Source organism: Castor canadensis, chromosome 13, assembly GCF_047511655.1.
Source record: "Castor canadensis chromosome 13, mCasCan1.hap1v2, whole genome shotgun sequence".
Lineage (NCBI taxonomy): Eukaryota > Metazoa > Chordata > Mammalia > Rodentia > Castoridae > Castor > Castor canadensis.
Window position 1 is genome coordinate 65,041,555 of NC_133398.1, and position 16,220 is coordinate 65,057,774.

The 16,220-nt window shown below is 38.5% G+C and overlaps 1 long non-coding RNA gene across 2 annotated transcripts; it reads right to left on the reverse strand.

The window, feature by feature from the left end:
• Positions 1-441: 441 nt before the first annotated feature.
• Positions 442-3,495, reverse strand: LOC141415653 (uncharacterized). 2 transcript variants are annotated; one of them, XR_012440638.1, is made up of 3 exons: positions 3,413-3,495; positions 3,205-3,332; positions 442-836 (listed from the first exon to the last, which is right to left on the reverse strand). It is a non-coding gene; the product is annotated as an uncharacterized lncRNA (long non-coding RNA). The 2 variants fall into 2 exon arrangements; XR_012440637.1 differs by having other exon boundaries at positions 3,205-3,455.
• Between the last annotated feature and the right edge of the window lie 12,725 nt (positions 3,496-16,220).

The window sequence follows — 16,220 nt, forward strand, 5'->3', positions numbered from 1 at the left end:
ACTCCATTGGATTGTAACAGCTTCCTCCCACCCCATCTCCAAACTGTTTGTCTCTAAACAGTCTCCTCTGAAGATTTTGCCAATTAACCATTCTGGTGGTTAATGAATGTCCTTTGTTGCCAAGAATACCAGTTTTTCCCAGATTTTTTGATCATGTTTTCCCAGATTTTCTGGTCAGGTCTCATGCTGGAGGGGAAGCAACAGGCTGTTTAGGTGGGAGTCATTGCCAGTGAGACCCATTTGGCCAAATTATAAACAACTGAGAAGTTTAGACGAGGTGGTCCTTAGGTTGGCATCCATTTTTAATCTTGTTTTTCCTGTTCAGGTGCCACCTGCTGGGATTGCAGATGTCCTTGACCCGAAAGGGCTCAGGGAAAGAATGAACAAGACAGGACATATGAAAGGACTCACTCACTCAGGAAGGGAATGACAAAACACATATTGAGGGAGCCAAAAGGCTGATGACCAACTGGCAAAATTTTATTTTTCTCAGCCAGCTTTATACAAAAGAGGAAGGAGACTTAAACATCAAAAACACTCTGACCTAGTTACAACTTTTCTGTTTTTGCCATCCTTTATTGTTACTGCCAGTATCCTTGACTAAGTATAAACTTCTTTTCAGTCAAGGGAAACCTTTTAGCATTTCTTCCCACTGTGATAAAGACATGGTGCACCTGCAGATTCCAACCTTGTTGGAATGCTGCTAAACCACAGTGACCTGGTCAGACTGTGGCTTTTGGTTCCCAACATCTCCTCTCTTTTATATTTTTTTAATTGAATGTGGTGAAGGTCCACTTTTAGTTTGAAGAGCTGGTACATGCCAGTTTGGCAGATGACTGGAAATAAACACAGAATAAGCAAAATTAGAAAAGCCATTCCAACCATAATCCAAAATGAGTGTCTTAATATGTTAAAGGGGTTGAAACCTTTTAATGCATCTTGCACTCTATTTGCTACTATCTCTGGATGGATAATAGGCAGTTTGCTATTTTGGATATCCAAGATTTTTTTATGCAAAGCCATCAAATCTATGCTTAAATCTGTATCGGACCAAACTCCCTGTAGATGATGCCTGATGCATTTTTAATCCAAATGAAAATCATTGTAAGGTTTGGAAGTAACACATATCCATTGGAAAGATGCATGACACCTTAATAATGCCCAGTTTTTTTAAATGTATATATAAAGTAGGATTTATAAGAGAGAAAGGAAAGGCTACAGCTAGAAAAGAGTAGCAGAGCCTGGAAATCTGTAGCTCCTGCTCAGGTGAAGGCTGGGGTTTTTAATGGATGGCCCAGCTCTGAGTTAGGTGGGTTTGATTTTATTGGCCATGGATTTACAGGCTTTCTTGGGTGAACTGATGTGGTGTGTACTTTTATTGGGGGAAGGGAAACAATCCAGAGAGCATTTTGCTCATCAGCCCTGTGGCAGAGCTATTAGACCCTGTATCTTTCTTTAAGATGCAGAAATGTAGTTTATAACTCCCTCTCAGGGTGTAGGAATGTAGGCCTATAACTCCTCAGGATGTAGGAATGATATGGCTCTCTAGGGGGGATAGGATACCCATTTATCTGCCTTAGGTCATCAGACCCAATAATTCCCTGCTCTGTGACAAGCACCCAACTGCTGTTAGGGAGAGGGGCAATGACTCATCTAGCTGCTTCGTGCTGACAATGGGGCGGCAGGAGGATAGGGGAGGAGGTACTTATCTCAGGGGTTGACCCATATAGTCTCTAGGGGTCCCTGATAGAATGGGATGGAGGGCTCATATGTAGGCAGAGGTGAGTATTTCTTGACCAAGAGCTGGAGTTTGATTTGTTGGACCTGTTGAGATATGAATCTGGAGACAGCATTTATTATACAAGGCCCAAATAGGAGTATTAGCAGGAGCATATAAAATGGTCTGGCAAGGGCTACATATCTAGGGATCCAAATTTTGTAAAATCCTGTAACTCCCAAGAAAGCTCTAAACTGCCTTATGTTATAGGGGAGTGGGAAATGGAAGATTGGGTGGATTTCCCCATGACTCAGAGAGTGATCCTGTCCCTTTATGCCCACACATAGGTAGGTGACCTGTAGGAGGGATAGTTGAGCTTTTTCTTTTTTCTTTTTTAAGAGACTCTGTATCCCTGGGCGGCCAGAAAGTTTAAAAGGGCTCAATCACCCTGCAGATTAGGGGCTCTGTGGCTCTGCACAGAAGTAAACCATTAACATATTGAAAAAAGGTGGAATCTGGGTACTGTCAATCTAATAAGCCTCTGATTAGGGCTTGTCCAAAAAGATGAGGGCTGTAACTTTTATAAAAATTTTACATTTAAATTTAAATAAAATTTTTTAAAATTAGCCTTATTTTTATTATATAGACCCATATAGAAAGACAATTTTAAACTGTTTTTATACAATAAGTAACCTATAAAGACACCATTTGTTAATAAATATAATAATAAACATTTTATATATATATATTTTATATATAATATATATTTATAATATAAATATAATAGATATAATAATAAAGGAATTGAATGTAAATTACTTATGATGAAATGAAAGAGACTGAGGTTACTGTCCATAAAATAATGCCTTATAATTTAGTTAGACCTGATTGATATAACCTTTAAAAAACTGGTTTTTCTCAAAAGTAGCAGCAGAAGAGGTGGGGGAGAGAAGAGAACAGAAGCCTTGCATTTCCTTACATTAATTTTATAATAAGAATTATCCTAAAGATGTTTAACTATATGCGTATGTAAAAAAGTTTTAAGTTAGGCATACCACAAATGTCAATTTAAGCATAAATAGATTCAAGTGCTCAAGAACATGAAAAATTAAGTGGCCACAAGTACATTGATAGTTTTGAAAACTTTTAGGAGTAGATTCAGAAGTTTCCCATTCTATTTTTTTTAGGATTCATTTTGGGTGGATTGATATCTGAAATAAGAGTCAATTTTAGGAATTGTGTTTTGAGTCAGTCCCAGTTTTTAATAAGACTGTTATCATAGCTATTAGATTTTTTGTCTCTAATAAATTAATCATATCATAGACATACACAAAACTTACACAATGAAACACAAAACAATTATAACAATTTTGAGTGCACTCTTGGACATAAGACAAAAAATGTTTAAGCTGACTTTAAGATACTTTACAACCTCTATTACACAACATTTTACAAATTTCTGTAAAGAGAACCTGCTCCTTACTTACTTGTTGACCCATTTCTCTTTTGATGTTGCTCCATATCCTTGAGCTGAACCTAAAATTATGTTTGTGTGCACCTCTGGAGCCTTCCTTAACTTAAGCCTTTGTTCGGGTCCCTGTTTGGGCACCACCTGCTGGGATCACAGAGGTCCTTGAACCAAAACGGCTCAGGGAAGGAATGAACAAGACAGGACACACAAAGGGTCTCACTCACCCAGGAAGGGAATGACAAAACACATATCGAGAGGGCCAGAAGGCTCATGACCAACTGGCAAAATTTTATTTTTCTCAGCCAGCTTTATACAAAAGAGGAAGAGACTTAAACATCAAAAACACTCTGACCTAGTTACAACTTTTCTGTTTTTGCGATCCTGTATTTTTATTTCCAGTGTCCTTGACTAAGTATAAATTTCTTTCAGTCAAGGGAAACCATTTAGCATTCCTTCCCACCATGATAGAGACATGGTGCACCTGTAGATTCTGACCTTGTCAGAATGCTGCTAAGCCACAGTGACCTTGTCAGACTGTGGCTTTTGGTTCCCAACATTGGGAGGCTTGATAGCTGAAGCAAGAGTCAATGCTAGAAAAGTGTTTTGAGTCAGTCTTAGTTTCCAATAAGATTGTTGCCATAGCCGTTAGTCTTTTTTTGTCTCTAATAAGATAATCAGACAATAGACATACACAGAATTTACACAATGATGCACAAGACAATTACATTAATTCCCAGTGTACTCTTAGATACTGAAGGCTTTAGATTTACCTCTAGAGGGTGTTTTTAATAATTTCTAATAATAGTTTACATTGGGCTACAGTAGCTTTGTTATTAAATTTAGGGAGCCTAGCCTTGAGTGTAGAGTTGGCATCCTATATCCTTGTCCAGACAAAAGATATAGGACACGTGAGTCCACCTTATCATTTTATATCAAGAATTTGTTTTTAATTAGAATTTGTATGATTGGCAGGGAAAAGGGGCAGACTGTTGTGGTAAAAAGGATTGATTATGTCTCCATTGAATCTGTTGATATCTGACTATTTTAGGAAGCATGGAAAAGGTAGAATAAATTAGCCCCTTAAGATGTAATTTTTGGCAAGCGGCCTAATAAAAAATCTAAATGTCCTATTGAATCCATAGCAGAACTGAAGAAGGCTACTCTTTTGCCTTTTATCTAATGCCATAATCTGGAAAATTGAGAGTTTAATTTTAGATACATGGGAGATTTATAGGAGATAAAGAAAAGCTTGGACAGAGAATAGAAATTTTGTCTTTGTTCCCTCAACCTGTGAGTACATGAGGCTGAGGATGTGGGTTCATAATCCCGACTGCATGGTACTTTGGCCAGGAGAGCAAATGGGTCAGCCCAGGTCACTACCTGTAGCAACTTGGATATGACCTGATCCTGCTCTTGGTCTTGACATGTTAGCAATGGGATAACAGCCCATCTCAAAAGCAAGACTTAAAGGAGAAAACTGTTAGTAGAGGGTTTAGACTTAGAGGCTTAGTTTTAGGTGGGAAAAAATTCAGGAGTTCAGGAAAAAAGCAGCTCCAATCCTCAGCAATATGTATGTTGTTTAGTGTTTTAATTGATTGTTTGTAGTCCTGGGACTGTGTGAGTCACTTAGGAGGCTGAGGAACTTGACAGTGTGACTCAAGCATAACTTTTCTTTCTTTTATTTTATTTTTTTGTCCATTTCTGTCTCTGTTATCCTCATTTGGAAGCCAGTCTAGGAGAGGAGATAGGAGCAGGCTATGGAGTAGGACAGGTGAAAGTAACCTCCATCATGGCTGATTTAGAGAGAAGAGATTTAGAGAGAAGAGTTTGAAAGTTAAACACTTTTTATATCTTATGAGATTAAGGAAGAGGAAAGGATGATATGGAGCTCAAAGAAGGAGGAGGGTTTCTTTAAATGAAAGACAGAGAAACCTGGGAGTGGGTGTGTGAGGATTTTTCATTTAGGAGGAGAACAGAGATCTAGAGCAGAGATAAGCAGAGGCCTAGATATAGGGAGACCTCAGACCATGTCTCATATCATTGGAAGTTTTTGAGATTGTGCTGAATTTGAAAAGGGGTGGGCATAGCGGAGAGGATAACATGTATGTCTTGCCAGGTTAGATTATGTGACTGGGTGATGTAAGGAAATTCTTTTCTATAGGTAGTGGGATGTGACACAAAGGAAATGAAGTGCTTTTTAATTTGTGATAGATCAGAGAAGGAGAAAGCAATATGAACGTGGATGAGGCCCTCCACTCCTGCCACCTTGTGGATGGGAGGACAGTGGCTGGGTCTGAAGAGAAGGAGGGTAGAGGAGGGTACAGGGAACAGGATTTGCATGTGTGGGGGCAATGGAAGAGATGGTGGGATCTGGGGATAGGGTGGAGGGGCAGAGGGGGTCTCTTCTGGGGAAGGTGGAGCAGGTCAGGGGTTGGGCAAAGAAGAGCCTGGGTCAAATTTGTGAAAGACTTTTTGGGGCAAGAATTGGTTAAAGGAGATGATGCACCTTTGGAGAGTAAGGAAGACACAGTTTTGGAGGGTTTTTCATCTGGAAGGAATTACAAGACTGACAGAGGGAAGGTTTGAGTGGAGATAGCAAAAGCCTATATGTATGGGACGTGGGACCATCTGCCAGGCAGTTGGAGAATATTTTTGAGATCATGCTGAAGTTGGATATCAAAAGTGCCCCATTTAGGCCAATGATTATTATTGTTCAATTTATATTGGGGCTAAATTGTTTTGCAATAGTACATTAGTTGTTTGGGTTTAATAGTCTTTGTGAGTCCCAGATTCTGAAGGTTTTGGAGGAGACATCCCAGTGGACTGTCCCTTGGGGGTTTGGATGATTTTTGACATATTTTTGTAGGTTGGAGACTAAGGGTCCAAAATTGAGAAGGTTCCAGTGAGACTGAGGATCCAAAATTGAGACAATTCCCATGGGACCTATGGTCCAGAACCAAAATGATTCCTGAGGGACCTAGGCTGAGACTGAGAGGTGGTGAGTAGACCCCACTGTGACCTTATCTGATAGGACAGGCATATCAGAGGGCAGGAGCATCCCCACTGCCATCTGATAACCTATATATGTGTGCACTTGGATACTTTCTAGAGGTCCCCAGAAAATAGGTGAATCCACCCAGTTGGTGGACGGAGAGAGTCTCTTACCCGGCTGGGGCTTCGTTGTAGTCCACAGTAGGACATACACAGTAAGAGAGCAGAGAGAAATCCAAATGGTGGGGAAAACTCACCAAAATTTGAAGGCTGGTGTTGGGTGGAAGTCCAGCAAGAGGGAGATGGTTCCTGGTGGAGCCATTAAAGAAAGGAAAGAAAGAAAAGGGTGGGAGAGCAGCAAAAAAGGGGGAGAGGCAGTAGGGATGGGGGAGGAAGACTCCAGCCTCTGCTTAAGGTCCGAGAGTGAACTTGGGAAGAGCTCTTGCTACCCACTGCTTTTCAGGTTGTGACAGTGGAGAGCTGGGAGTTGAACCTATACTCCCATCCAGGGTTTCGACATCATCTGTTAGAGTGAAAGAGGCATGGAAGAGGCAGGAAGATGGCTCAAACACCAGCACAGGGTTTATTATTCTGGACAGAGCCCTGTGGAGGGTTCCTAAGCAAGAGAGCTGGACCCCACTGCTGCTTTCAGACTTGGAGTAGATACAGAGGAGCAGTCTGGAGGGGAAATATTTCTGGGTGGGAAATTTTTTTTTTTTTTGAGATTAAGAGTTTAGCAAAGATTTATTGTGGGATCCTGGGTGGGAAAGTTTTTCCAGAGTGGAGTTAATGATTGCTAGAGGAGATAAGTGGTAATTAGGAAGATAAGCTGCCCAGCTCTGGTGAGGTGGCTGTTTGTCATTTCCTTTAGGCTAGGTGTGATCCTTTCAGTGGGTGGTGACATGGCTTCTTTTTGTTCACCCTAACGTAGGTACCTCAGGAATGATCAGGACAACTGATTATAGGGACGCTTTTTACAGAAAGAAGGAACAGAAGAAAATACCCAGGGGTTCTTAAGAAGATGAGATAGACTGAAGGTCAGAGACTGAGCAGGGATCATCTGTAAGTGTCAGTCACCTACACTGGGCATGTGCTCATATTTCTGCTCTCTACCTGAGTGAGATGCTGCTTAGAAGTTTTCTCAAATGGTTGAGAGACTCAAAGTAATATCCCAACTGTTGTTACTGTGTATGATCCCTGGTCAGTATGAGTGGGATTTAGAACCTCTTTAAAGTAAAGGTAAAGAAAGAAAATAGAGTAATTCAATGTTAAAATGAGGCTCTAGATGCTTTATTCTATTTTTTTTTTTTTGGCAGTACTGGGGTTTGAACTCAGGGTCTCATGCTTGCCAGGCAGTCACTCTGCCACTTGAGCCACTCTGCCAGCCCTAGATGCTTTATTCTAAAGATCATGTTGTTGGATTCCTGAACAGAGATACAGGACACCAAGGCAATACAGCAGGAAGCAACGTTTTATTGAACCAGCACAGACTCAGTGGACTCAAGTCCAAGGCTGAGCCTGGAGAACCAAGGGGGCTTACCTTATACATGCTTGCAAGTAGGTTACAGAAGCAAAAAGCAAAGCTTAACCCATACATGTTAGCATGCAACTCTATTGGCTACTTCAACGCTCCCCCCCGACCCCGCCCCAGTGCTATGTGACCTTCTTCATGTTTAGATTCTTCTAAGTTTTCTCACTGCTATGCCAGCCCCTCCCCCCTGTGACATTATTAGAACACAAATTTGCCTGCTGCTTTTCTGGCCCTCCTCTCTGCTACAGAGTTGGACCATTGACAGATGAAATCCAACAACCAAATTGTTAATGCTTTCTTCATAGGTTTGGACAAGTAAGAAGAAAAAAACTATGATTTATCCCTCAGAGCACTTTCAGGGCAGTTGAATGTTACTGTTTTTGGTGTGGGCAAGATTTCTTGGCTAATTTCTGCAGAAAGATAGGAAGTGATTTGGATAACAAATTTTAGATTATGCAGAAGCACAGACAAGCTAATTATTAAACTTTGTTCCAAGAGTTGGCTCTATCTAGCTTGGTAAATATTGAAAGATTCCTGACAGCCAAGTAAATTTGTTCCTTCCCAGATCTGCACACCATAAAATACAAAGGAAATGGGAGGGTTTAGTAAATACTCTTAAGGGTGGAGGCCAAGTTAAGGTTGGGTCTTGGTCTTTCCCAATTATCCATGCATTTATGTATCAAACAACTGGAAAAGCAGCTTAGTTTAGCAAGGAAAAGTTAAAGCCAAGGGCAAATTTCTCAGGTTTACAATAATAATACATTTTAGTTGTTACCACAGAGTTAAAAAATACTTTTTATTTTGAAATTTTAGTTTTATAGAAAAGTTATAAAAGAGGTAGTGAAGCAGGATAGATAAATGAAGAGATAGGGAAATTATATTATTTTAATAAATACTTATTACAGGGCCAGACTCAGACATTGGAACAAGGAAGTAAAGGCTGGAGAGCCCCCCTTCCCTCTCCTTTTAGATACTAAATTACAGGAACAGGGTGACAAAGAGGAGCTACCTGATTCTGCTTTCCTTTTGAGACGTTAACAAGAAAACTTGGTTGGGTGGAGAGTAATCATTTCTAGCAAAGGGAAGTTCTAAAGCACACCTATTGACTCTGATTTGGGTGGGATGTGGGTGTAATTGGATGTGATTTGGGAGGATAGCTCCTCCCTATTTTAACAGCCATCTTAGCCACCCAGACCCATTAACTTTGACCATCTGTATTCCCCAACTCTCCAGTATAAGACTAGGAGATAGGGATCACCATTTTGAGTTTGTGCTCCCATTTCCTGTGTGGGGACAGGAAATGTTTTTCTTTTTCTCTCTGCTCCCCCCTCCACCCCCTATACTTTATCCTGTTATGCTAAAATAAATCCTTGCAAAAACTCACCTCATGAGACTCTTTGTTATGAAACACTTTGAAATGCTTTTCAATGTTTGTGGATGTCAAGGACCTTTGGTTTTGCATGGAAACTGGGAAGTTGTGGAAGCTCCCTTATCTGTTCTCTGGTGACAGTAGAGTGTGTTCCTCTATACGTTTCACCTGTTAACATATTTCATAGCCAGGTAAAAATGTTGAAACCAAAAAGTTAATATTAATTCAGTATTATAATTTTCTTAATCTACAGACCTTATTCAAATTTCACCACCTTTCTCACTGATACTCTTTTTTTCTGGACTGTGGCCTGATCCAGTATTGCATTTAGTTATCACATCCCTTAGTCTGCCCCAATCTGTAGCAGATTCTAAGTCTTTCTTTGTTTTTCATGACCTTGATGTTTTTGAATAATGTTGTTCCATTATTTTGCAGACATATACCTCTCTGAGTTTGATTGATGCTTTCTCATAATTACATTGAAGTTTTGCATTTTCATCCAGAATATCACAGAGGTGCTTTTCAGTATATTTAACACAAGTTTATGATGTTGATGCACCTTATCAATAGTGATGACAATTTTGTTAACTTGATTAAGATGAAGCCTGTCAGGTTTCTTCAGTTAAAGTTATAATTAATAATTATGGATATAAGACTTTGGAAATATCCAATTTTTCATCATACTTTCATCCACTAATTAGTGGATCATTAGTGATTCTTGCCTGCAAAATGTTATATTGTATTTGTGTAATAGGTGATATTCTATTTCCATCATTGCTTCTACATTTAATAATTGGAAATTATTATCACCTCCTTTCCCCTACATTTATTTTATTCAATTATTTGTATTAGTGTGGCCTTATAGGTTTTTAAAAACAATCCCTATCTGTTCATCTAGTACTTACTATCATAATTCTGTTGTTCAAATTTTTGCATTTTAACTATTAGAGTTTGTTTAGGTTGGCTCCTAGGTCCTTTTGACATGCACCCACCATTTTGTGAACATTTTCTGATTTCTAATACCACGAGATATTATAGGTTTATGTAGTTTTATGGGGTTTTTTTTGTTTTTTATTTTTTTGGACTGGCAGAGTGACTCAGGTGGTAGTATGCTTTCCTATTGAGTATGAGGCCCTGAGTTCAAATCCTAGTATTGCCCCCAAAAAGAATTATTTCTCCAAGGATCCCTGGTTCTTTTGATGGAGAGTAGTATTTAAAAGCCAGTATCTAAGTGTTAGGTGTACTTATTGCTACTATGGAATCATTGTTTCTAGATCCTCTGTAGCCAGAATTAGGAATGTACATACGTGTACTAATAAATGCATCAGATGCACTTCTGTGTTTATTTATATATTTATTTACCTTTGTATATACCAAAGTATGACCTCATATTGATAACTCCAATTCCAATCCAGTACTATAAGGCTCATTTTAGACTTCTTTCTTATTTATAACTTCTTTCTCCAACATTGACAAAATTAACTTTTGTCAACAATATTTATTTACTGTTCAGACCGAGAATACTTATATAGTAATTTCTGTATGTCTAACCTGTACTGATGTGGAAAACAGTTTTTTTTTAATTTCTTTTCTTTTTTTTTTCGGTTTTCAGCTTTACAGTATACAGTTGAGAATTGCTTTCCAGAGTTACTTTGGTTAGTTCTTTTCTTTCTCACCAACTTCAGTATTGTTATTTTTTGATAGTACAATTTGGTAGTTTGTTTTTCCTTTGTTGACTCCACCAATACTGGTTGATTATAATTATTCTCGTGTGTGTGTGTGTGTGTGTGTGTGTGTGTGTGTGTGTGAAGCATTACTGTCATGTTACTGCTAGGTCCCACACCCATTCTTACTGCCCTCTTCCCACTAAGTCCTTGTCAGTAACCAGTCTGATGAGTTCCCAGTTTATTTTTCCTGTATTTATTTTGCATAAGGAAACAAAATCATCTATATTTTTGTTTACTTCTCCCTTATTTCTTATATGAAAGGTAGCATACTACAGATATCTTTTGTACTTTGCTTTTTTCATTTAAAAGTAGATCACAGAATCATTTCAATAAGTTTATTGACATCTTCCTCAATCTCTTTTAGAGTTAGCTGCATGGTACTCTACTCTTGTGTAGATGTACCATAGTTGATTCAACCACTCCACTATGGACTTTAGGTTGTTTGAATATTTTTAATTCCAAACAATGCTGCAAAGAATAACCTTAGGCATATAATTTTCATATTGTTGAAAGTATATTTTGGGGGTAGATTTTTCTAGAAGTGGGATTGTTGAGTCAAAAGGTAGTTGTACAATGGGATTAGACTTTGAGCACATGATAAAAGCGAGAGCACACAAGGAAGGGGTGAGGATAGGTAAGACACCTAAAAAACTAGCTAGCATTTGTTGCCCTTAACGCAGAGAAACTAAAGCAGATACCTTAAAAGCAACTGAGGCCAATAGGAAAAGGGGAACAGGTACTAGACAAAAGGTTAGATCAAAAAGAATTAACCTAGAAGGTAACACCCACACACAGGAAATCAATGTGAGTCAATGCCCTGTATAGCTATCCTTATCTCAACCAGCAAAAACCTTTGTTCCTTCCTATTATTACTTATACTCTCTCTACAACAAAATTAGAAATAAGGCAAAATAGTTTCTGCTGGGTATTGGGGAGGGGAGAGGGAAGGGGTGGAGAGGGTGGTAAGGGAGGGATTGGGGGCAGGGGGGAGAAATGAACCAAGCCTTGTATGCACATATGAATAATAAAAGAAAAAGGAAAAAAAAAAGGTAGTTGTATCTGTTCTTGAAATCTGAAATATTTTTGAAAATTTCAAGCACATACCAAATGGAATAGTGTAAATGATACTGATGTGTTTTTGCCCAGTTTCAACATTTATCAACATTTTGCTATCCTTGTTCCATTTCTTCTCTCCTCCATCTTTATTTCTAGCATATTTTAAAGCAGATTTACGTAAAGGAGTGGGTGGGGATTTTTGCAGCCTTGTTCGATTCAGCAAGACATGTAGTTGTACAAGTGATCCAAAAATTATCTCCTAAGAATGTTGCAACTCTTTTCTCTCAGTTGTCCTTTAGATTTTTCAAAAAATTTTAAATTAGATATATTCATTGTAGAGGGGAGCTTCATTATGACAAATAGGCTTATATTGTACATTGCTTAGATCACACCCATCGCTCCCCGTCTATCTCCCTTTCCCACCTCACTTCAAGCAATTGCAAGAGGTTTCATTGTTTTATTTTGTACAGGTGTATGAAGTCCATCAACCATATTTCTTCACCTTAATTTCCTTCATTCGCCCTCCTCCATCCCTCAAATACCCCCCCCACACTGTACCAATTTTACAGACCTGTCTTTCATTATTAATTTCTAAGTCATTGCTCAAAGGGGTTTCTCCATGTATCCTTATTGTGAGTATACTTTACTTTAGTCATTCCAACCCCTTACCCTTTTCTTCCCTATGCCCATTTTTAACAGCTTTCAATACATATCCTTATATTCTCTATCTTCACAGATGTTATATTTTACAATATTCTTGATGCTGTATCATTCTCTTTACCTGTCCCTCCTTCCCTGAGTTCCAAAGAGTAGTTTTACTGTTATAAACATGTTCTACATAGGAGTTTGCATATGATCATGTTTGTTTTTGTATATATGTTTATCTTTTAGGACTATCTTCCACATATGAGAGAAACCATGTGGCCTTTGTCTTTCTGTACCTGGCTTACTTTACTTAACATGATGTCTTTCCATTGCATCCATTTAGCTTCAAACCACATGGTCTTATTCTTCCTTATGGCTGAGTAAAACTCCATTATGTATATATGTACCACATTTTCTTGATCCATTCATCAGTTGTAGGGCATTCTGGGTTGTTTCCATAGCTTGACTATTGTGAATAGTGCTGCAATAAACACTGGCGTGCAAGTGTCTCTCGTGGATCCTGCCTTCTGTTCCTTTGGATGTGTGCCCAGGAGCAAGATCATTGGATCATGTGGCAGTTCTATCTTTAACTTTTTTTTTTTTTTTGAGTTTCCTAATCTCCTCTTTATTTATTTATTTAAAAATTTTTTTTATTATTCATATGTACATACAATGCTTGGGTCATTTCTCCCCTCTGCCCCCAATCCCTCCCTTACCACCCACTCCACCCCCTCCCTCTGCCCCCCACCCCCTCAATACCCAGCAGAAACTATTTTGCCTTATTTCTAATTTTGTTGAAGAGTATAAGCAATAATAGGAAGGAACAAGGGGTTTTGCTGGTTGAGATAAGGATAGCTATACAGGGAGTTGACTCACATTGATTTCCTGTGCATGTGTGTTACCTTCTAGGTTAGTTCTTCTTGATCTAAACTTTTCTCTAGTTCCTGGTCCCCTTCTCCTATTGGCCTCAGTTGCTTTTAAGGTATCTGCTTTAGTTTTTCTGCATTGAGGGCAACAAATGCTAGCTAATTTTTTAGGTGTCTTACCTATCCTCACCCCTCCCTTGTATGTTCTCGCTTTTATCATGTGCTCAAAGTCCAGTCCCCTTGTTGTGTTTGCCCTTGATCTAATGTCCGCATCTGAGGGAGAACATATGATTTTTGGTCTTTTGGGCCAGGCTAACCTCACTCAGAATGTCCAATTCCATCCATTTACCAGCGAATGATAACATTTCATTCTTCTTCATGGCTGCATAAAATTCCATTGTGTATAGATACAACATTTTCTTGATCCATTCGTCAGTGGTGGGGCATCTTGGCTGTTTCCATAACTTAGCTATTGTGAATAGTGCTGCAATAAACATGGGTGTGCAGGTGCCTCTGGAGTAACCTGTGTCACAGTCTTTTGGGTATATCCCCAAGAGTGGTATTGCTGGATCAAATGGTAGATCAATGTTTAGCTTTTTAAGTAGCCTCCAAATTTTTTTCCAGAGTGGTTGTACTAGTTTACATTCCCACCAACAGTGTAAGCGGGTTCCTTTTTCCCTGCATCCTCACCAACACCTGTTGTTGGTGGTGTTGCTAATGATGGCTATTCTAACAGGGGTGAGGTGGAATCTTAGTGTGGTTTTAATTTGCATTTCCTTTATTGCTAGAGATGGTGACCATTTTTTCATGTGTTTTTTGGCCATTTGAATTTCTTCTTTTGAGAAAGTTCTGTTTAGTTCACTTGCCCATTTCTTTATTGGTTCATTAATTTTGGGAGAATTTAGTGTTTTAAGTTCCCTATATTTTCTGGTTATCAGTACTTTGTCTGATGTGTAGCTGGCAAATATTTCTCCCACTCTGTGGGTGTTCTCTTCAGTTTAGAGACCATTTCTTTTGATGAACAGAAGCTTTTTAGTTTTATGAGGTCCCATTTATCTATGCTATCTCTTAGTTGCTGTGCTGCTGTGGTTCCGTTGAGAAAGTTCTTACCTATACCTACTAACTCCAGAGTATTTCCTCCTCTTTCCTGTATCAACTTTAGAGTTTGTGGTCTGATATTAAAATCCTTGATCCATTTTGAGTTAATCTTGGTATAGGGTGATATACATGGATCTAGTTTCAGTTTTTTGCAGACTACTAACCAGTTTTCCCAGCAGTTTTTGTTGAAGAGGCTGATTTTTCTCCATCGTATATTTTTAGCGCCTTTGTCAAAGACAAGTTGGTTATAGTTGTGTGGCTTCATAGCTGGGTCCTCTATTCTGTTCCACTGGTCTTCATGTCTGTTTTTGTGCCAGTACCATGCTGTTTTTATTGCTATTGCTTTGTAATATAGTTTGAAGACAGGTATCGTGATACCTCCAGCATTGTTCTTTTGACTGAGTATTGCCTTGGCTATTCGTGGCCTCTTGTGTTTCCATTTAAATTTAATGGTAGATTTTTCAATCTCTTTAATGAATATCATTGGAATTTTGATGGGAATTGCATTAAACATGTAGATTACTTTTGGGAGTATCGACATTTTCACTATGTTGATTCTACCAATCACTGAGCATGGGAGAGCTCTCCACTTTCTATAGTCTTCCTCAATCTCTTTCTTCAGAAGTTTATACTTTTCCTTGTGGAGGTTATTCACATCTTTTGTTAGGTTTACACCTAGGTATTTGATTTTTTTTGAGGCTATTGTAAATGGAATTGTTTTTATATTTCATATATTCTTTTTCACTTTGTTGATTATTAGTGTATAGAAATGCTAATGATTTTTCTATGTTGATTTTATATCCTGCTACTTTGCTGTAGCTATTGATGGTGTCTAGGAGCTTCTGAGTAGAGTTTTTTGGGTCTTTAAGGTATAGGATCATGTTATCTGCAAATAGGGATATTTTGACAGTTTCTTTACCTATTTGTATTCCTTTTATTCTTCTTGCCTAATTGCTCTGGCTAGGAATTCCAGTACTATGTTGAATAGGAGTGGAGATAGTGGGCATCCTTGTCTGGTTCCTGATTTTAGTGGGAATGATTTCAGTTTTTCTCCATTAAGTATAATGCTGGCTGTAGGTTTGTTATATATAGCTTTTATAATGTTGAGGTACTTTCCTTTTATTCCTAGTTATCTTACAGCTTTTATCATGAAATGGTGTTGGATCTTATCAAAGGCTTTTTCTGCATCTATTGGGATGATCAAGTGGTTTTTGTCTTTGCTTCTGTTAATGTGGTTTATTACGTTTATTGATTTTCATATGTTGAACCACCCCTGCATTCCTGGGATGAAGCCTACTTGGTCGTGGTGAATAATCTTTTTGATGTGTTGTTGAATTCGGTTTGCCATTATTTTGTTGAGGATTTTTGCATCAATGTTCATTAAGGAGATTGGCCTATAGTTCTCCTTTTTGGAGGTGTCTTTGCCTGGTTTTGGGATAAGTGTAATACTGGCTTCATAAAATGTGTTAGGCAGTTTTCCTTTCCTTTCTATTTCGTGGAACAGTTTAAGGAAGGTTGGTATCAGTTCTTCTTTAAAGGTCTGATAGAATTCAGCAGAGAATCCATCAGGTCCTGGACTTTTCTTTTTGTGGAGACTCTTGACTGCTGCTTCAACTTCATTTTGTGTTATAGGTCTATTCAGGTGATTAATTTCCTCTTGGTTCAGTTTTGGATGATCATATGTATCTAGAAATCTGTCCATTTCTTTTAGATTTTCAAATTTATTATCTTGAACTTTTTGAGGAATCT